Source organism: Tupaia chinensis, unplaced genomic scaffold, assembly GCF_000334495.1.
Source record: "Tupaia chinensis unplaced genomic scaffold, TupChi_1.0 Scaffold000272_1, whole genome shotgun sequence".
In the NCBI taxonomy this organism is placed as follows: Eukaryota; Metazoa; Chordata; class Mammalia; order Scandentia; family Tupaiidae; genus Tupaia; species Tupaia belangeri.
The window spans coordinates 838,944-860,105 of NW_006159754.1; the positions used below are offsets into that span (position 1 = coordinate 838,944).

The 21,162-nt window shown below is 41.3% G+C and overlaps 1 protein-coding gene across 1 annotated transcript in view; it reads left to right on the forward strand.

Moving 5' to 3' along the window:
- Nucleotides 1–2,589: 2,589 nt before the first annotated feature.
- The window catches only part of RNF13 (ring finger protein 13), a 126,867-nt gene continuing 108,294 nt past the window's right edge, over nucleotides 2,590–21,162 (forward strand). Inside the window, exon 1 of the mRNA XM_014588282.2 lies at nucleotides 2,590–2,829. The gene's annotated coding sequence lies outside the window, so the exon portion shown is untranslated. The remainder of the gene's footprint in view (nucleotides 2,830–21,162) is intronic.

The following is a 21,162-nucleotide window of genomic DNA, read 5'->3' on the forward strand; positions in this document are numbered from 1 at the left end:
ACAATTACTTTTACATGCTATTAGTTTGTATTTTTTAGGAAGATTAAAAACGAACAATAAAAATGCTGTCAGATGCAAAGCCCTAAAAGCTCATTTCCTTTTATTTCTTTCTGTAAGGTGACAATTAGTGCTGTATTAGTAGTATGTGTCTCATTAACTCTTCATGTTCTGGAGAAACTGCAATGAAGATTGCTGTAACCCTTACTGTCTGATCTACTTTTTTAAAAAATGAGCATGTATCTTTTTTTCCAATCTGCCTTCATTTAACAAAGGTTTTTTCAGGATGTAGCAAAATTAGTCTGCTGAAATGAAGTACAAAATAATTTATCTTATATATATAACTGAGAGAATTATATCTATTGCAATCCGAAGAGGAGACTGAAGCCAAAAGTAAAATGTTCTGTACTCAAGGAGCCTTTATTTATTTATTTATTTATTTATGAGAGGTTTTTGCTATAGGGCATGTGCGCTTGCCAGAAAGACAGAAAGAGACAGAGAGACAGAAAGCGAGAAATCACCCCCCAGGGATGGCCACACTGCAATCCCTTCTCCTTTCTCCTCTCGGGATCTTAGGCATGCATGCACACACACCTGGCATGAGGTTAAGCCCCCGGGGCCGGGACTCGAACTGCAATTGACTACATGGAAGTCCAGTGACATAGCCATTACACCAATTTAAGAAATAAACAAAGGTCTTATTTGTGCTTTTTCTAACTTACAAAGTGTAGCTTTTTTTTTTAATACTATTTTTGCTATTATGCAAGAAATCTCTTATATAATATAGAGATCAGGGCCAGGTGGTGGTGCAGTGATAGCACCACTGGACCCGTGTGAGGTTTGCATCTGGCTTGCATCTGGGACCTTCCTGAGCACAGCAGGCATGTATGTAAGTGCCTGTGATCCAGGCCTGCGGACACTGGAGCTGGAGTGGTGAGGATGTTCTGCTGGGAGAACTTGTCTGTCTCGTTCTCTTATGGAAGAAATAAATAAATAAACTTTAAGAAAAAAACCCAAAAGAAGGGCTAGCTCCATGACCTGGTGGTTAAGACGGTCATACTATATGGCTGACTTTGACCTTGTGGTTTGAGTACCCGACCCTGGGCTTGAGTAACATACCAGGTACATGTGCCTGTGTGCCCAACATCCTGAAAGGAGGGGAGATGTGATGTGACCATTCCCCATGGGGGGGTGCCTTCTCCTTTCTTTCTCTTAGAGTGTGCATGCCCTCTAACAAAAACAATTCAAAGAACACTACTCCCCACCCCTCCCAAAAAAAAACCTAACATAGGAATCAGTTGGTGATAATTTATGAGAATTATGCTTATAGATATAGTAAATGTTTACAGTAATTGCACTAACCTTAAAGTAATATTCCCAATTCTGACTTTATGACTTTCTCAAAAAAGCGGACTGTGTATTACTTAAGTATTGACTGTCTTCACAATGAAAAGTTACAAACAGTTATAGGATACAATGAAAAGTACCTTTGATAGCCTTTAAAAAATAGTTATTTATTTATTTAGGTTTTATTCCACAGGTTGCACTTGATCCCTGGAACCAGAAAGAGAGAAGGAGGGTGAGAAATCACCACCTCCCTCCCCAGTGGGGATGGCATGCAGCAAATCCAATGGGGTTCTACTGATGTTCTTTCTAAGATGACCTCATCCCCAACTCCACTTTTAAAAGATGATGTTGAAGGACTTTAAGTCTGTAAAGGTATATTAAAGGCGCCTAATTATTTTGAAGCTGAGATAGGACTATAATCTATGTTTCTTGACATTTCAGTTCAGGACTGCAATTTTTGCACTAAGTCACACAGTGCCTCTTTAAAGGGGCCAGTTGGCAAATGGTTATCAGTATGTAAGGTCTAATCCAGTAATTTAAATTTAAAAGTAAACTTGTCTAAGATTGGGACAAACAGAAGGGGTAAAGCTTATCAGAAGGGCTGTAGGGGACGAGGTTTTTGGTTCAGCAAAAGGATGCAAGTGTTTAAAAAGGCTGAATCACCCAGTTTACTTTTGCAGAGCCCCAGGGATGGCGCGCGTCATGCTGATGTCAGCTGGGCTTTAAGATGGGCCCGGGGTGCTCACGTTAGAATCTCTAACACCGAGATCCAAACTCTAGGGCGTTGGTCGGCTTTGGTGTCACACTCCGCTGCCTCAGCAGGTATGCAGTGCAGAGGGGTGAGGCCCTCTTTAGCGGGTACAGTGTGACGCTGGGAGGAGCCGCATCGGCGCCAAAGCCAGGCCGGCCCAGGGGCAGCTTGTGATTACTTTGGCGCAACAGCCGGAGGGGATCAGGCGGAAAGGCTCTGGCCATTTGGTCCCGCGCCCTTCAGACCCCACAGCCTCGCTGCTGCGAGCACATGGTCGGTGGCAGGCGCCCACAGCTCATCCCCTCCGCCAGCTCGCCTCCTCCCTTTGCAAGGGCGGCTTCTTCAGCCGCGCGCCAGTTCCCCAGAAGCCCGCCCCAGTCTGCCCTGCCCTGCCCTGCTCTGCTCTTCCAGCGAGGACCGATCACGCGGTCAAGAACGAGACTCGAGAACTGGGCATCTCTCCCAGCCGAGCAGTAGCAAGCGGAGACCCGGCGTGAGAGTGGGAAGGAGCCTTAACAGGCAGCTCTGTGGCCCAATGGCTTGCCTCTGTCTTCGGGTGGAGGCCAATGAGGCGCGTGGGGCGGGACTTCCGTCTCGTCCTGGTGTTGTCTTCCCCGCTCCGACTCCGGGCTGTGGGGGTCGGTGCGGATAGGCAGTCATGAAGTCAGGCTAGGGGTTTCTGCACAGCGACGCGGCCGGCCAGCCTGCTTGTGTTCTGGGAGCCGGGCTTCCAGGTAAGACCTGTCCGGCTTCGCGGCGACCAGGCGGCGGGGTTCTTCCGCGGGGCCTGGCCGGGAGAACACACCCCCGTCGCTGGCCCTCGAGCTCCGAGTCGGCCAAGCTGCCGGGGTCCTTGTTGGTCCCCCCGGAGGGGCGCAGAGTAGAGTAAGCTTTCTGCAAAAGGAATAAGAAAGCCTGCCCTTAGAGGACCGAGTCCCCCCCGCATTGCATCCCGCGGATTGGTATGTGTCTAAAGTTGTCGGATTATCCGTATTGCTACTCACATTCCCTTGCTAGGCGGCAGGAGCCTCGGAGGATGCTCGGGAGGCTTGTCTTGATGAAGCGCTGGCCGCAGAGTCCTCCGCGAATCGCTTCACTTTGGTTAAGGGGACTCTTGTTTTTGGAACGTAAAAGGGGGCAGTCACTTCCTTCCTTTCTTTCCCTGGTCCTATCCCCCTTTTCACTCCCTGGAAGCTCAGAGTGCAGGTTGGGACGTCACGTCCTAGCGCTAGATACCGCGTCCCTGACCTCTTAAAGTCGGCAGCTCGGCCAGGACGCTTCGGGAGTTGACCTGCATGGTTGGAAGAACTGTCCGAGAGAGGGAGTGGGCAGACTCGGAAGCCGAGAGATAGCATCCCAGAAGCACTTAGGCAACTCTGGTGGCAGCTACTGAGTGTTCTCTGCCAGCTCTTGGTAAATTCCTCAGTTTTGTCCTAAATCGGCAATAGTAAATTTCCCAAACTATCGATTCATCCATCGTTTCAGCACCGCGGGCAGCTGCTCAGGTCCTCTGTTGCCCCAAACCTGCTAGGCTGATAATCCGTTGGTGATGCAGTAGGAACGGTGAAAACTAATGAATTCTGTTTAACAAGGATGAGTTGTTCTCCAAGGAGAACATCTGTAGGTTTTGATACAGTATGAATAAAGGAGATGGGTGTGCTTCCAAAGAGTGCTGGTAGAGAAACAGATCAAGATTTAAGGAAGGGCTTTCAAAGATCAAATCTATTTAAGGACATTTTTAATTGGTTGAGATTAACTCTATTTCAAAGTAACAAAACTGCCTTGTGGTAGCATTTAAAAAGAAGTTTAAACAGGAGGTGAGAAATGTAATGCAGTGTTGTAATGCAGGACCCACAAAGATTTATTGATAGATTTTTTTTAGCATCAATTTAGAGCATCAACATAAATATTAAAGAGAAAGGAAGGAAGAAAGGAAGAAAAAAAAATCCCAGGACGATCTATTCAGTAAGAGTAAATATTATTTCATGAAGCTTTTGTTTCAGTTTTGTTTTGTTTTGTTTTGAATATGCCTGTATCCAGAGGATGATGTAAGTGTAAAATGTGTTACAAATGTTTCAGAATAAGAATCCAGGGATTGGGCTAGGTTTAGTTTTGCCACTTAGTAATTCTTTGACATTTGTTTCTAAATGAGTGAAGAGTTATTGTGAGGATTAAATGAAATAAAATGTGTCTGTTACATGGTAAGCCTCAGAGTTATTTTTGTTGGGCCAGCCCCTTAGCCTAGGGCTTAAGGAAACTGGATTCCACATGACTGGCTGAGGCTGGAGTCCTAGTCCCAGCAGTTTGAAAAACATGCAAGCTATGTGTGTTTGTACGTGTGTGTGACACACACTCCAGATCCCTACAAGATGGAGAAATGAAGTGATTGCAGCAGGACACACCCTACTGAGGAATGCATGGTCTCTTTCTCCCTCTCCCCGCCCACCCTTGGCTCTCATGTGCCCCCTAACAGTTAAAAAAATTTTTTTTTTGTTTATTTTGTTTTGAGGATGGTTGGGTAGGAGCACAACTCCTTCTTTGTGTGTAAGGAATGACAGTTGTCATTAATAGATATGTATTACTTCTGCCTTTGAGTCAGGTAGCTTGATGACTTGTCTTCATGTGTAATGTAAATTGTGTGGACAAAATCTTGATTTGAGTGGTTTAATACTGAAAGATTTCGGGTAAGTTCTCATCTCCTTGTTCGTTTAAAGATCGTTTCTCTCGAGCATTCTGTAGGGACCTAAACTGTTACTAACATTCAGCTTCCTTCTCTTGATATTTTTCTGCATCCCAGAGTTACTGATTGATCAGAAAATTTTTTGTTTAAAGATTGTTTCTCTCGAGCATTCTATAGGGACCTAAACTGTTACATTCAGCTTCCTTCTCTTGATATTTTTCTGCATCCCAGAGTTACTGATTGATCAGAAAATTTTTTGGCTCTAATTTAGGAAAGTGAGGGTTGGACCAGAGGTATGACTATAGAGGTAGGTTTATGTCTGAGTTAGGTTAGATAGGAAGCATTTTTATGTCTTGTAGTAGTCTCTGCTGTTCGTGGTTTTGCTTTCCTCTGTTTTGGTTACTTGCAGACAACTGTGGTCCGAAAATACAGGAGTCTTCAAAAAGCTCATGGGAAATGTGTATTATGAAAAACTATGCATGGATTTCAAATTGTTTTGCACTAAAATAAACTCTCATTTTAATTCCATTTTTCCCACCAGCTTTTTGAAGTCTACTTATAGTGAGTATAGTATTTAGAGAGACCACATTCACAGAACTTTAATTACAGTATAGCATTATACATTTCATATTATTGTTAATCTTCTTATGCCTTATTTATAAAGTGAACTTTATCACAGCTATGTATACATAGAAAAACATAGTATACATAGAGTTCAGTACTAGTGGTCTTAGAACGTACCTGATGGATAAGGAAGGATTACCTTATAGCTCTTGCCATAAAAATGTATGAAATGAAGTGGCTAGGCCAAATATGATATGCTTACTTCATGGTGGTGTGATCTAAAAATAGATGGCTTTTACATTCAAAAAGCTGTTTATTGGACAGTTTAGAATCTGGGGATTAATGTTTAGCACAAGGCAAAATGAGTTTGAATCAGAATAATGTTTTGCACCATTCATTTGACATGTAACTACCATATGGCATTGCATATGGTAGTTTCACATGACATAAAAAGAGGAAGAAAGTTGGTAGGCTTTGTTAGTTTTCTCAGAAGAGGAAACAGAATTGGTAGACAAGTGAATTCCTCTTAATAAAGCCTGGTGGTGAATTGTTTAAACATTCATGTAGTCTGCAGATATATAGAGTATGTTTCAAAAATAGTATTTTATGAAGCTTTTACATTGCTCGAAAGCTGACTTGGGAACAAGGAGAGCATATGATTTGTGTGGTCAAAATTCATGTATCACCGCATATAAATAACTGGGGTTCTTGGTGCAGTGGTGAAACATTGCTCAAGTGAGGCCGGATCCATGTGGAAGATTGCAAATTTGATTCCCTGACAGCCGGTCCAGTTCAGGCCCACACACCCTTGATCCTGGCTGGGTGAGAGGGCTAGTGTGGATCGCAGTGTGAAACTGTTGGGGGTATTTCTCTCTTTCTCTCTCTCTCCCTCTCTCCCTCCCTGCCCCCAGCCCTTGCACTCTGTCTTGCATTGTCATGAAAGAAATAAAAGCAAGTAACAACAAAACAGTAATTAGCTAACATTAGTTACAGTGGACCAAATACAGTTCTAAGCACTTTATATGACTTCCTGTAATTCTCATGATCATTGATGTGGTAGTGCAATTATCTCCTTTTTATAGGTGGGTAACAGGCATCAGAGACACATAATTTGGTGAATTCACACAGGTAGTTAGTAGAGTAGCTAGAATTTGAATCCAGATAACCTGACTGTCCCTCTTGTGTTGTGTTTTGTTAAAAATACTATGGGATGGGACTGGCAGATGGTATGGTAGTTAAAGGCTCTGGACTCCCACGTGGCAGACCGCAGTTCAAGTCTCAGATCTGGCAACTTGTGTTCTTTCTCTCTGGTCAAAATTCGAAAAAATGATAATAAATAATTCTTTAAAAAAATGCTATGGAACTATTCTGAATTCTTACTTCCTGGTGATCTCTGGGTAAATTTCTCTTTGGTTTCCTTACATTCTTCCTCATAGTATTTTTATGGGACTCAGGATAATTTGTAAAGCATTAGATAGAATGTATGTCCAGTGAATGATGTGCCTCAGCCTTCGCTCTTTCATAAAGGATGTGGCCATTCTTGTTAGCAATTGGAGAAGGTGGAGAAGAAAAATAGCACCAGATAAGGATGCTACCCAGACAAACAGGTGGAAATAGAGGTGGAAAAAGCACAGAGCATTCACCAAAGTTGTATGCTTGAGAACAGGCTGATAAAGATAGAAGGATTCAGATTACGGAGGTCCTTAAGTGACAAACTAAGAATGTTTTTTAAAGAATTATTTATTCAATTCTTAATGTATTCATTTATTTATTTTAATTTAACCAGAGAGGATAGACAGAGAGGAAGAGAGAGAGAGAGAGAGAGAGAGAGAGAGAGAAGAGAGAGAGAAAGAAAGCAAGCCACCATGTCTGGGACTGGAACCGTGGTCGGCCATGTCGGAGTGTTCGGCGCCTTAACCACCACGCCACCTGCTGGCCCCCAAACTAAGAATTTTTTGAATATGATTTTTGTTGAGAAGAATCCCCACTTTGTGGGAATTAATCTGGGAACAGAGGTCCAGTGGAGGAGTAGAAGCCTGAGGTACAAGTACCATGTTTAATTATAGTAGTTCAGGCTAGAAGTAATGACTATCATGAAGGATACAGATTTGGAAAATGTCGACATTCAACTTGGGAACTGGGTTAAGTCTGGGCCTAAGACAAGTTTTCGGAAGGATAGTAATGCTGTTAGCAGATGTAGATGTCATGATAAAGAGCAGCTTTGAGTGGATTTAGGAGGAGAGAGGATGGTAGGGAGTTTAGTTTTGAAAGTGAGGGGTTGTTCAGAAACTAGGAAATATAAAATGAAAATTGGAAGCACTGTATATTCCATAAAAAGGAGCATTGCAAGAAGTGGCTTAAAGCAATCGTTCTCCCTGTAGGTCACAATTTCACAGGAGTGATATGACTCCTAAAATCCCTCATAAATGCACATTTTTTCCATAAAATAAACTCACCCATTGTTTTTTCCCTATAGCACATTTTTATTTGTATCTTGGAAGAATAGGAGGAAAGTTAGTGAGGAGGGAAAATTTTGGGAGCGAGACTACATTTAAAGAGAGCCAGTAAATGGGAGGCTGGGGAGTCTCACACTAAGAACTGAAAGATGCTGCGATTTTTGAATAGTGCCAGGCATTTATAAACATATGCTAAATGTCGAATTGTTGTAATGTCTCCAGATTTGTTATTTTTTTCTCCTCTTACCCTGAATTAATTAATAGCAGTCTTTATAATCAGAGCACCCGTGTGCCTGTTACGGGGGACAGCAGTGAACCAGGGAGTACACAGCTGGAGAGATTGTATTCTACTGAGAGCCACGGCTGAGGGAGAACCACTTCCAAGGCGAAGAGGAGAAGGCAATCTGATGTGATGGGAAGAATAAAGATTCTGGGAACAAATCGCTGTGCCACCCATGCTTTGGCTTCCAGTATTTTATTCCATAAAATAATGATGACTGTAATAATGGATTCTGAGAGCTGATTGAACATTAGAGTGAAGGTATGAAAAGTACCTGGTACAGGATAGATGATAATTGAGATGTTTTTGTGATCATCTTTACAAATGGAGACAAACGCAGAAGTCCCAGAAGCTATTGTAAGAAAGAAAAACATCTGGAGACCATTTAGACTTGAAAAAAGATTCAGAACTAAATAGGAGGGCTTGTTGATTTCTTTCCATGGCACATTTTGTAAGGTTTGGTACAATTCGGTAGGGCATGATGTTAAATTAAGCAGTAAAATCTGTTGCTATTTTTAGTTTCCTGTCATGCAAAGCCCTAGTAACTGGTCAATCAAACAAAAAATTGAGCTGTAAGCTTGAAGAGGAAGACACGGGAAGGCTTATGTCTTCTATCACATCATATTTGGAAACATGACTTGGCTTCTACTACTTTCGGGTTTTTCTAACGCATTCATTCACTCGATATACTTTCTACGTTAGGCACTGTTCGAGGCACTTAGTATATCAGTAAACTCAAGAGACAAAAATCCTTGTCTTCATGGAGCTTATCTTCTAGTGGGAGAGACAAGGCTTATTTTTATAATATAATAGAAGGGATCATTCTTGTACCGTGTCGCAGTACATAGATTTATAGTTGCAGTATTTAAGCAAGAAATGCTAAGAGCCCAGTTGCAACTAATTTGGTAAAGCTCTTAAGGAAGGGATGTGTCTTTCTTGCTCATGTTTGTCTTCCACTGGAACGACTTAGATGATACAAAGCTCAGGAAGTACAGGTACTCATTAAATGTTTACGACAGGGAGAAGGAATTTGTGTTAAGGCAGGGTCTAGATCTTAAAGATAAGGGAATCAGATACAGCAAACATGAAGAACCCATGCACTCACTAGATTGAAGACAGAGGAAAAGAGAATTGCATTGCCTTATTTGTGAAGTTGGAATGGAAATAAAGTTACTCTATTATTGTAGCTGAAAGCATCAATGTTAAGGGAATGCGAGTGTTACCCAACTTGCTCAATAAGTAACTGGGTGACTTTGCATAAATGACTTCATTTCTTCATCTGTAAATGAGGTAGTTGGAATTTTCCAACTTAAAACAAAATCTGCTTTTCGGAGTTTTGGTAAAATGTCTATTGCACTAATGTTTCATTTTACTAATACAGAGTAAATAGAACTGATGTGAGCTCCTATTGAATAGACTTCAAGCTAAATTTATATTTAGTTAACAAACTAGATGTTTAAAAAAGATGTCTACGAAATTAATGTTATGCTTGATGCTATTTACTAACAGTGCATTGTAATTTTTAAGAATAGAGCCAAACATAATCTAGTAAATATTTTTGGCCTTTGTCCTTATATAAAGGAAAACTAGCCACAATATTTTAGACCTTAATAATGGATCATAATAGTTATGCACACATTTTTTTTTTTAAGTTTTTACCATTGGGCATGTGTACTCGCCAGAGAGGGATGAAGAGATAGATACAGAGAGACAGAAACTGACAAATCACTCCCCGGGGAATGTCCGAACTGCAATCCCTTCTCTTCTATTCTCTTCTCTTCTCAGAATTTTGGGCACACACACACACGTACCTGGCATGAGCTTCAAGGCACTGGATCCAGGACTCAAACCCCGGTAGGCAATGTGGGAGTCAAGTATTTTTACCACCAGGCCACCTGCTGGCCTCCACACTTTCATACTTTAAATAATACAATAGTAATTTCTTTCTTTTTTTTTATTATTCATTTAACTTTATTTATTCATTCATTTTTAATTTGACCAGAGAGACACACACAGAGAGAGAGAAAGAGAGAGAGAGAGAGAGAGAGAGAGAGAGAAAAGCAAACCACCAGGTCCAGGACTTAAACCATGGCCAGCCCTGGGGGACCATCCAGTGCCTTAACCACCATGCCACCCGCTGGTCCCAGTAGTAGCTTGTTTCTGATTGTTGTATCGAATGCATGGTATACAGAATCAGAAAATGTATAGTGGTCTTAACTTCAAGGAGCTTAAAAAATGATAGTGATGAACAGCTTGAATTAGTTTAGTTGCTTTATGATATACAGAAGGCACTGTATGAGAGGCTGGGAGAAGAGGAGGTTTATGTATTGATAGAGAAGAGGCTAGAGAGAGGGCAAGGAATTAAGCTGGAGACATAAACAGTAACTGGTTTAGGAAGAACTGTGTGAGATTGAATTTAGTTTTGAACTTTATTTTAAAAGCTGTTTAACCTTTTAGGCAGAGAGTTACATGAACAGGCATTTTAATATCTATCCGCTTGTGTATTCCTCTTGGGAGGAGGGATCTGTGAGAAAGATATTTAGGTTTTTCTGTAGTTATTAGGTAGAGACATTTTTGAAGAAATCTGTCTTTGATTTTAAAATAAAGTCGGAGGAACATCGCTAATTTTGTGGTTTTAGACTCTTAACAATCACAATAGTCACAGTTTAAAACATTTACATTTTTGTAGCCACATTATTGTAAATTGAGAAGATAAGTAAAATTTTGACATATTTTGCTCATTGATGTAAGAGAGCTTCTTATCAGCTACAAGAATTTGATTTAGAATTATTTCTAAGGAGTTCGCAATTTGTTGAAGTTTAATTAAATGTGATTGTAGTTCAGACTCAGTTTCCTCCCTCCATCCATTGCTCCCTCCCTCCTTCCTTCCCTCCTTCCTTCCTTCCTTCCTTCCTTCCTTCCTTCCTTCCTTCCTTCCTTCCTTCCTTCCTTCCTTTCTTTCTTTCTTTCTTTCTTCTCTTCTCCCCTTCTTTTTTTTCTTCCTTCCTTCTTTCCTTCCTTCCTTCTTGACACCCTTCAGAGACAACGCAGAGGGAGAAAGCACCTCCCAGTGAGGTCACCCTTCAGAGACGACGCAGAGGGAGAAAGCACCTCCCAGTGAGGTATGATCACACTACAATCCCTTCTCCTCCATCTCTCCAGGATGTCAGGATTTGGGGCACACATGCATATGGGCCTGGCATGCTTTTTAAGCTGCTAGGGTTGGGATTTCAACCATAGTTGGCCACGTGGGGGCGGGCTTTCCTTACTCATGAGGGTATAAGCAAGCTCCAATAAACTAATATTTCTGAGTAAAGTCATGAGAGAGAGTATTTGAACTTTTACTTTGCTTAGATATAAAAGACCTTATTAAATACTGAAGAATATTTGCCTAACTATTGTGCTTGTATTTACGTTTGACCTTGAAAAAGGAAGGACTGTTTGTCACTTATGTATTTGTCCAACATGAATTTTAAATGCTTTAATCTGCAAGAGGGCATGTGTGCTTGCTGAAAAGAGACAGAGAGACAAACTCAGAAAGTACCTCCCCATGGGGGATGGTAATGAAATTCTTTCTTCTCTGCCTCTCTTGGGTTTTGGCATGTATGCACATGTGCCCAGCATGTCTCCCAAGTCACTGGACTGGGGCTAGAACTGCACAGTGACCATGTGGGATCCAGCCACTTCAACCACCTGGGCAACCTGCCCTCTTTTTTGAAAATAGTTTTTTGAGATGAAATTCAGATAACATAAAGACAGCCCTTGTTTTTCTTTTTCTTTTCTTTTTTTTTCAGGCTACTTCTCTTATGCTTTAATATGTACCTCATCCTATTTATTGCTTTTATTTTAAAAAATTAGTTTTTTGTTGCTCAATTTGTTATTTTTAAAAATTTGCCAGTTTGAGGACCAGAAGATGATGTAATGGTTATGTTGCTGGACTTCCACATAGTCGACCTCAGTTCAAGTCCTGGACCCAGCGCTTAAAACTCACGCCAGGCATGTTATGTATGTGCGTGCCCAAAATCCCAAGAGGAGAATGGAGAAGGGATTGAGGTGTGTGTGTGGGAGGATTTCTCAGCAAGTGATTTCTTGCTTTCTGTCTCTCTCTCACCCTATAGCAAAAATCTCTCTTGAAAGAAAATGCTAGTGGGTGCTTGTGCTCTCTAGAGATGAGGGGTAGAGGGAGAGAGCAGGAAAGCAGCTCCCATGGGAATAGTCACAGCACGGTGCCTTCTCCTCCATCTCTTTCTCCTTCAGGGACTTTGAGCATGTATGCACACACACCCAGTGTGTCTTTCAAGCTGCCCAGTCCAGGACTCTAACCTCAGAGTCGGCCATGTGGGATTCACCTGCCTTAACCACCAAGCCATGTAGCCGGCCTGTCTCCCTTATTTTAAGTGAGAGAAACACTGCATCATTTAAATACTACTAAGAACAGAAAGGTAACTGTGCACGTTATGAACTTACCATTTCTCAGCTCCACATTCACCTTCAGTACCTGCTCTGTGATAAGGGGATGGGCTCTAAGCGTTTCTCCTTTTAGTTTTATTAGGTGCCAGAGGGGACAAGATGTTAGAGGGAACTTGCTGGAGGAAGCGTTTTTTCTTTTCTTTTTTTCTTTTTCTTTTTTTTTTTTTGCATGGTGTTACTATTTTTGTGGGGGGACACCCAGTGCCAACTCCCAGCCATGTGCCCAAAGTACCCAGGCCCTCAGTGATCTCACAGCTCCTTGCCGGCCAGGCGATGCCTTAACTCCTTCTGTGTGCTTGCCCACCAGCCTTGGCTGGCTGAGTTCAGGGGCTTGTTTCCTGCAGCCCCGCAATGTGGGTACTCTATGTGGGCTCATGTCTGCAGAGTGCCCTGCCTACCTCTGCATGCTTATCCACCAGCCTCAGCTTGCCCGTGCCCCGGAAGGTTGTTTTCTGCTTGGCTGGCAGCTTTGGACTAGTCTGGTCCAGTCATCCCGGCAAAATGATGTCATCTAGAGTGTTGCAACGGCACTTTCTTCACTGAGGCCTGAACTCCAGTTTTAGGGGGGGGAACCTCTTTCTGAATTTGTCCTTTAGGGGTAACTTGTTTGATGTGTTGTTCTTTTACTTGAAAAAAAATTAGAAACAGCTTTATTGACTTAAAATTGACTTGGCAATAAATTGTACATATTTACAGTATGTGCTTTGGTGGATACATATTTAAAAAATGTATTTAGATAAGCTCTGACATAATTGTACAGCCATGAAACCATCGCCATAATCAAGTTTATGAACATATTTATCACTCCCAGTTTTCTCATGGTCCTTTAGAATCTCCTTCTCCTGTTGCTCCTCACCTCTTTTTTTAAACATTTAAAAACATTATTTATTTAATTTTATTTGTTACTATTTTTAATTTTTTTAAATGTGGCCAGAGAGAGACAGAGAGAGAGAAAGGGAAAGTGAGAAAGCAGGCTGCGAGATTCAGCTTGAACCATAGCAGGCCACATGGGAATCCAGCACCTCAACCATCATGCCACTTCCAGCCCCAACATTTTAGTTATTTAAAAACTTTACTGTAGGGTACTGTACTGAGAGAAGACAGAGCGAGAGAAAAGGAAAGTGAGAAAACATATCCCAGGTGGGATGATCACGACACAGTCGCTTCTCCATGCTTCTCTCAGGATTTGGGGCACACATGCACATACATCTGGTGTTTTTTAAGCTGCCAGGTCTGGGACTCAAACCATGCAATCAGCCGTGTGGGATCCAGCCACCTTAACCACTATACCATCTAGCTGACCATCACCTCTCTTTGTATCTTTATATTACTGTCATATCATAGTTTAATAATTATTTATATTAAACACCTGTTTAATTTACTTGTATGGTTTCTGGCTCCTGCTTGAACCATTTTTTTTTTTTTTTTTGGTTTAGAATTGATGTCTGGAGTAGTTCCAAAAGATAAATCTAAAAACGAGAGATTTTGGGGCACCAGCAAATGATGTAATGGTTATGTCACTGGACTCCCACATAGTTGACCATGGTTTGAGTCCCAGATCCAGCGGCTTAAAGCACACCTGGTGTGCATGCTTACATGCCCAAAATCCTGAGAGGAGAATGGAGGAAAAGGGATTGCGGCGTGGCCATTCCCCCTTCCCCCCGCCAAGGGGGGGTTATTTCTCACTTTCTGTCTCTCTCTGCCTTTCTGGCAAGGACATGCACATTATAGCAAAAATCTCTCTTAAAAATAAATAAATAAAAGGAGAAGTTTTCTTTAAAAAAAAAAAAAGAAAAATGAGAGGTTTGGTCTTGGTTTGTTTATGCCTTTGGCCTGAGCACAGTGCTGAGCTGTTGTTGCAATGTGACCTGTTGTTTGTGATGAACCAACCGCCCGTCGTGTGCATGTCTTGGGGCCCGGTGGCTGCCACCTTTAGCCTTTGTGGCAATAATGATAACTGTGAAGACTACAGTATGGCATAGACTCTTCTGAGTATAGTTGAATGCTTGTAGAGAGTATATGATGGGTAGGATTCTTTAACTCTCTGTTCAAGATCTACTTTTTTTCACCCTTTCTCAATTGTGCAGTTTACTTAAAATCATTTCATCTCTTCCCAATTGTGAATAAACTTGTAAATTAAAAGCATTGTTGCTTATTCATTAAAAAAACTTATTTTTAAAAAATAATAATTTATTTATTGTATTAGTTGTTGTTATTATTATTATTATTTTGATTTGACCATACAGAGACAGAGAGAAAAAGAGAAAGTGAGAAAGCAAGCCAACAGGTCTGGGACTCAAACCGTAGTCAGCGATGTGGAAGTCCAGCACCTTAACCACCACGCCACCTGCCAGACCCCAAAACCTTGTTTTGTTCTTTAAAAGTAATGCCTACTGGGGCCAGCAGATGGCATATCAGTTACATTGTCAGACTCCCACATGGCTGACTTTGGTTTGAGGCCCAGACCTGGTGGGTTGAAAATCATGCTGGGTGCATGTGTGTGCATGCCCAAGTTCCCAGTTGGAGAACGGAGGAGAAGGGATTGTGGTGTGGTCATCCCCATGAGGGGTAATTTCTTACTTTCCCTTTCACTGTCTCTGTCTCTCTCCCAGTGACCTTCGTGTCTGAAAATAAAAGTCTGTAAAATTTGTTTTTTTAAAAAGTAATTCACAGTTAGAAAACTTGAGCTGTTGAAATGGATTTCTGTTTATTTTCTTTGAGTCTTATTTAGTATATGCTGTATAAAATGAAATAGACTTTAGAAACTTAATTTTTGAATTCTGAAACATGTAGATAAATATAAAGAAAATAATAAAAAACTATGTAGAGTCCTACCACCAGAGTTTAATGTCTTAACAAAATATTTTATTGTTTCATTCTATTCATGTATATTTTTAAATGTATATATAAAACTTTTTTATAGAATTATTTTATTTAACTTTCTTTATTTTAATTTGAACAGAGAGGAACAGAGGGAGGGAGAGAGAAAGTAAAAAAGCAAACCGCCAAGTCTGGGACTTGAACTGTGATTGGCCGTGGAGGAGTCTAGCACCTTTAACCACCACACCCCACCTGCCGGGTTGTATAAATCATTTTTGAGGTGTATTTAATGGGTGGCCACATTCACAGATTCTGCAAAAGATATCAAGAGAGGTCGTGTGTGTATTCATTCTATAAATATTAAACACCTAATATAATATATGCCATGCACTATTTAGGTACTTGTGATTTATCCAAAAAAAATAAAGAGCAGGGAACCAGCAGTTAGCGTAATGGCTATGTCGCTGGACTCCCACGTAGTCGACTGCGGTTCGCGTCTCGGACCCGGTGGCTTAAATCTCACGCCGGGCGCGTGTGCATGCGTGCCCAAGATCCCGAGAGGAGAATGGAGGAGAAGGGATTGCGGCGTGACCATCCCCCCTGGGGGGTGATTTCTCGCTTTCTGTCTCTATGTCTCTCTCTGTCTGTCTGGCGAGCGCACACGCCCTATAGCGAAAACCTCTCCAAAAAAAAAAATAAATAAAGAGCACTTTGAGGAGTATATATTCTTACTGAAAAATGGACATTAAACAATAAACATTACAAGACTATTAGAGTATTATAGAAAGTAATGAGTATTGTGATAAGTATAAAAGTAAGGGAGGTTAAGAGGAGTGAGGCATGGTCAACTTCATAGTCAGGTTGCAACACTTGAAGGGGGAGTACGTACGGTACACAGAAAGGGTCGCCAAGAACAGAACTGTGGGGTGAGGTTTCAAAGAAGCAGCTATTATTAATAAAAATTGTATTAACTTGTTCTGGTACCCCATACTTATCCTCCATCAACTATGTAGGCTAAAATTCATTTTGTTATTATTATTTTTTTTGGAGGGGTTTTTGCCTTAGGGCATGTGCACTTATGGGGGAGAAAGAGAAACAGACAGAGACAGTGAGAGGGAAGGTGAGAAATAACTCCCTGGGGAGAGTGGCCTTACCACAATCCCTTTTCCTCCTTTCTCCTGGGATTTTGGGCCCACCCTCACATGCGCCCAGAGTGAATTTCAAGCCACTGGATCCAGGACCCGAACTGCAGTCAGCCATGTGAGATTCAGCAGTGTAGCCATTACACCATCTGCTGGTCCCTAAATTTCATTCTTAATACCTGAACTGTGTGAAAGGTCATTGGTCATGCCTAGCTATTTGTTCAGGAATTGTGCATAAATTAAAAGAAGTAGGGAGTGGGATAGGGATGGTGGGTAAGGAAATTGATTCACTTATTCAGTCAGAATTTGGTATTTACACATGAAAATTGAGTCCCTCAAAATAGGGAAACTGGGGGGACCAGCAGTTAGCGTAATGGCTATGTCGCTGGACTCCCATGTAGTCAACCACGGTTCGTGTCCTGGACCTGGTGACTTAAAACTCACGCTGGGTGCGTGTGCGTGCGTGCCCAAGATCTCGAGAGGAGAATGGAGGAGAAGGGATTGCAGTGTGGCTATCCCCCCTTGGGGGGGGGATTTCTCACTTTCTGTCTGTCTATCTCTCTCTGTCTTTCTGGCGAGTGCACGTGCCCTATAGCAAAAACCTCTCCAAAAAAAAAAGAAAAAAATTAGGGAAACTGGAATGACAGCACAAGTTACTTCTTCTCTGCATTATTTTTGTTTTATTTTATAAGATTGTTCTGAGGATTAGAGGGGAAAACATTCATGTCAGGTGCATAGCACAGTGCCTGACTCAAGATTAAGTTTTTCTGTCAGTGTTAGCTTTACTGGTGGTGGTGGCATTTGTGTGACTCATCATAAAAATAAGACATTCTGGGAACAGCAGTTGGTGTAATGGCTTTGTTGCTGTACTCCCATGCAGTTGACCGTGGTTCAAGTCTTGGACCTGGTGATTTAAAATTCATGCCAGGCGTGTGTACGTGTGTGCCCAAGATCCCAAGAGGAGAATGGAGAAGAAGGCATGGCCATCCCTGGGGGTGATTTCTCACTTTCTATCTCTCTCTCTGTCTTTCTGGTGAGCGCATGCACCCTATAGCAAAAGCCATCCTATAGCAAAAACGGTTTGAGTCCTGGACCCAGTGGCTTAAACTCATGCTGGGTGTGTGCGTGCGTGTGTGTGTGTGTGTGTGTGTGTGTGTGTGCCCAAGACCCCAAGAGGAGAATGGAGAAGGGATTGCAGTGTGGCCATCTCCCCAGGGAGTGATTTCTTGCTTTCTGTCTGTCTCTCTGTCTTTCTGGCAAGTGCATGCGCCCTATATCAAAAACCTCTCCAAATAATAATAATAATAATACATTCTGGTTCAAGAGATTTAATATTATCAGATACATTGGGCACAATATTTTTGATAACCAAGAAGATCACTATTCTCTACCATGTTTCCCTAAATAGTACTTAAGAGTCTAATATTCATGAAAGCAGTTTCATTGTCAATTGTCTTTTTCTTGTTTGCTGTTGACTTATTTCTGGAGTTGGCGACCTAAAGCACTGGTAACAGCAGTGGTTATTTGAAAGAATAATGAAGTGTGTTTTTGTTAGTACTCTAATTTCTCTTTTTTTTCCTTTTTATTTTCCTTCTGTAGTTTGTCTCTCTACCTCCACATTGACTTGTAAGAAGTTTATGAGTAATGACTTGATTTGCCAATCTTTTGTTTAGAAGTGTTTTCCAAATTTGACATGATCATAAGGATTCACGAGGGGACATTTTAAAAAAGTCAAATTGTAGGCTGCTTATTTGAATTTCTAGGGGAGGGACCTCGGGGCATTTATTTTTATCGGAGGCCCTGGGTGGTTTGTAATATACTGGACTAAAGTATATTTCCCAAGCTCTCTTGGTGATACGAATCACCTGGAAGACATGTTGATAATATGAAGAATATAAATTACCAGACACCATTCATACCTGCTGAATGAGAAGCTATAACTCTGGAGTTGAACAGGGTTCTGGTTTTTCTTTTTCTTTTCCTTTTAATTTAAAAATGTATCGAGAGAACCAGCAGTTAGCGTAATGGCTATGTCGCTGGACTCCCACGTAGTCGACCGCGGTTCGCGTCCCAGACCTGGTGGCTTAGAACTCACGCTGGGCACGTGTGTGTGCGTGCCCAAGATCCCAAGAGGAGAATGGAGGAGAAGGGATTGCGGTGTGACCATCCCCCCTGGGGGGTGATTTCTCGCTTTCTGTCTCTCTGTCTCTCTCTGTCTGTCTGGCGAGCGCACGCGCCCTACAGTGAAAATCTCTCCAAAAAAAAAAAGTATCGAGAACTTGTGCTAGAAGCTAAGAATGTAGTAGGAAACAGACTGGGCAGCCTTTCTCCTCCTGGAAGTTATATTTGGACATTTAATTATTCAGTTATGGGAGTCTATTTTTTTGGCTAGAGAACATGTGGTTGCTAGAAAGACAGACAGCAAGAGAAGGGGAGGAGAAAGCACGTCCCAGGCAACGGTCATGCTGCAGTCGCTTCTCCATCTCACCCTCCTTTGGGATCATGGGCACACATACATGTCTGGCATGTTTCTCAAGCTGCAGTGTCCAGAGCTTGACCTTCATGGCTTGCCACTTGGGAACCAACTGTCTTGCCCACCATGTCACAGAGCTGGCCTAGGAGTCTGAGGTTGTTTTTTTTTTGACACATTTTTGCTATATAGGGCATGGGCGCTCACCAGAAAGACAGAGAGAGACAGAGAGACAGAAAGTGAGAAATCACCCCCGGGGGGGATGGCCACGCCACAAACCCTTCTCCTCCATTCTCCTCTCGGGATCTTGGGCATGCACGCACATGCATCCGACGTGAGTTTAAGCCACTGGGTCTGGGTCTCGAACTGTGGATGACTACATGGGAGTCCAGCAACGTGCCCTATAGCAAAAAAAACCAAACCAAACCAAACAAAAAAATAACCTAAAAAAAAGAATTATTTTATTTACTTTTATGTATTTATTTTAATTTGACAGGTGAGGGACATAGTGAGTGAGGGAGGAGGGTGTGAGTGAGAGAGAAAGAGAGAGAGAGAGAGAGAGAGAGAGAGAGAAAGCAAGAAAGCAAGCTGTTAGGTCCAGAACTTGAACTGTGGTCCACCATGTGGGAGTCCAGTACCCTTTACCACCATGCCACCTGCTGGCCGTTATTTTAACTTTTAAAGAGCTTCATGTACAGGGATCATATCATAGTGTTTGCATTCTTTGTGACTTGCTTTTTTTGTCAGCTGTATTGTGAAATTTGTCTATGTTGGTTATATCACCATGTTGGTTATTTTCATTGCTTTAGAAAGTTCTCTTATATGGCTATATCTTGAATAAAAATTCCACTTTAATGAATAATGCTCAATGATGTTTAACATAGAAAGAAGACAGCTTTTGTCGATGTCTCCAGAAGAACAAGCATACATTTTGGGGGGAGAACGGGACATAGAGTCCCACTGAAAAAAATCAAAGTGTGAATCAGTCATCACAAAGCTGAAACGGAAATTTGTTTGGTTGATGATAATAGTTAAAATCTGAGATGAGGCTTGCTTTTAGTTTGTATGGCTTTCCTTTTAGAGGAATTAGTTGGACAGCCTTTTGTTTCCTTGCAGAAAAATATTGGACATCTTATTTCTACTTAAAAAATTAAGCCTTATTTTCTCCTGTGATGTAACTCTTTTGTTCATGACAGGTTCTGAACCACTCTTTTTAAAAGCTTTTTAAAACACTCTGCTTTATGGGAATTTAACTATGTATGTGTCATTTGAATGCTGGGAAGTAACGGTGCTTTTTAAGGAACATTATGAAGTTATTAATGTATTAAGGCATTGGATTTCTTGAGAACACTACTTTGGAGGAAATTCTTTAGAACCATGTATGTGTAATATATGTAGGCAGCCACAATCACATTTGTGGGGGAAGATCCTATTTAACGAAATAAAACTGGATATTACAAAATTTCCTCAACAATAGCTAACTCTTTTTCTTGCTAGTGCTTAGTATAGTATATATTCTTTTGATGCTTATTGTAGTATAAAGTCATTTATTAAGAAAAATTAGGAAAAGACTAAATTATTATAGCAGTGCAGTATTTTGGCTGAGTTTTTAAGATGTCGATGTTGCGCAGGAATGTTGCTTGAGAACCCATGGAGTCTGAGCTTACTCAGAAGCTTTCTTATTGAAATGACTGGCTGTTTCATGACTGCTATTTGGCAGTGCTGCAGTTGATAGCAGACTGATAAGTCATCTTAAGAATTAAAAGTTATTCAGGAGGAAATTTTCTGAAAGTAATGTTGGTTTTACTGAATATCCCCACCATTACTGAAGTGAAGTTTTAAGATGCAGTTTTGTATCGATAAGTAAGATAGTATTGTCACAGATTCACATGTGAAATTAGGATTTACTGTGATGCTTGGGAAATCTTTTAATTTTGCAATTACCAGATGAGTAACTCTCATCTGTTCTCTCAACTAGATGAGTAACTGTATTTTCTGTTTTATAGCTATATAGATAACCACAGGTGCCAGACATAGTTCTTAACTGCTCAGAAATGAGGCCAAGAAAAAAAAATCAACAAAACTAAGAGTTGGTTCTATGAAAAGACAAGCAAAATGAACAAACCTTTAGCTGGATTGATAAAACAAGACAGAAGATTCAAATAACTATTATCAGAAGGGAAAG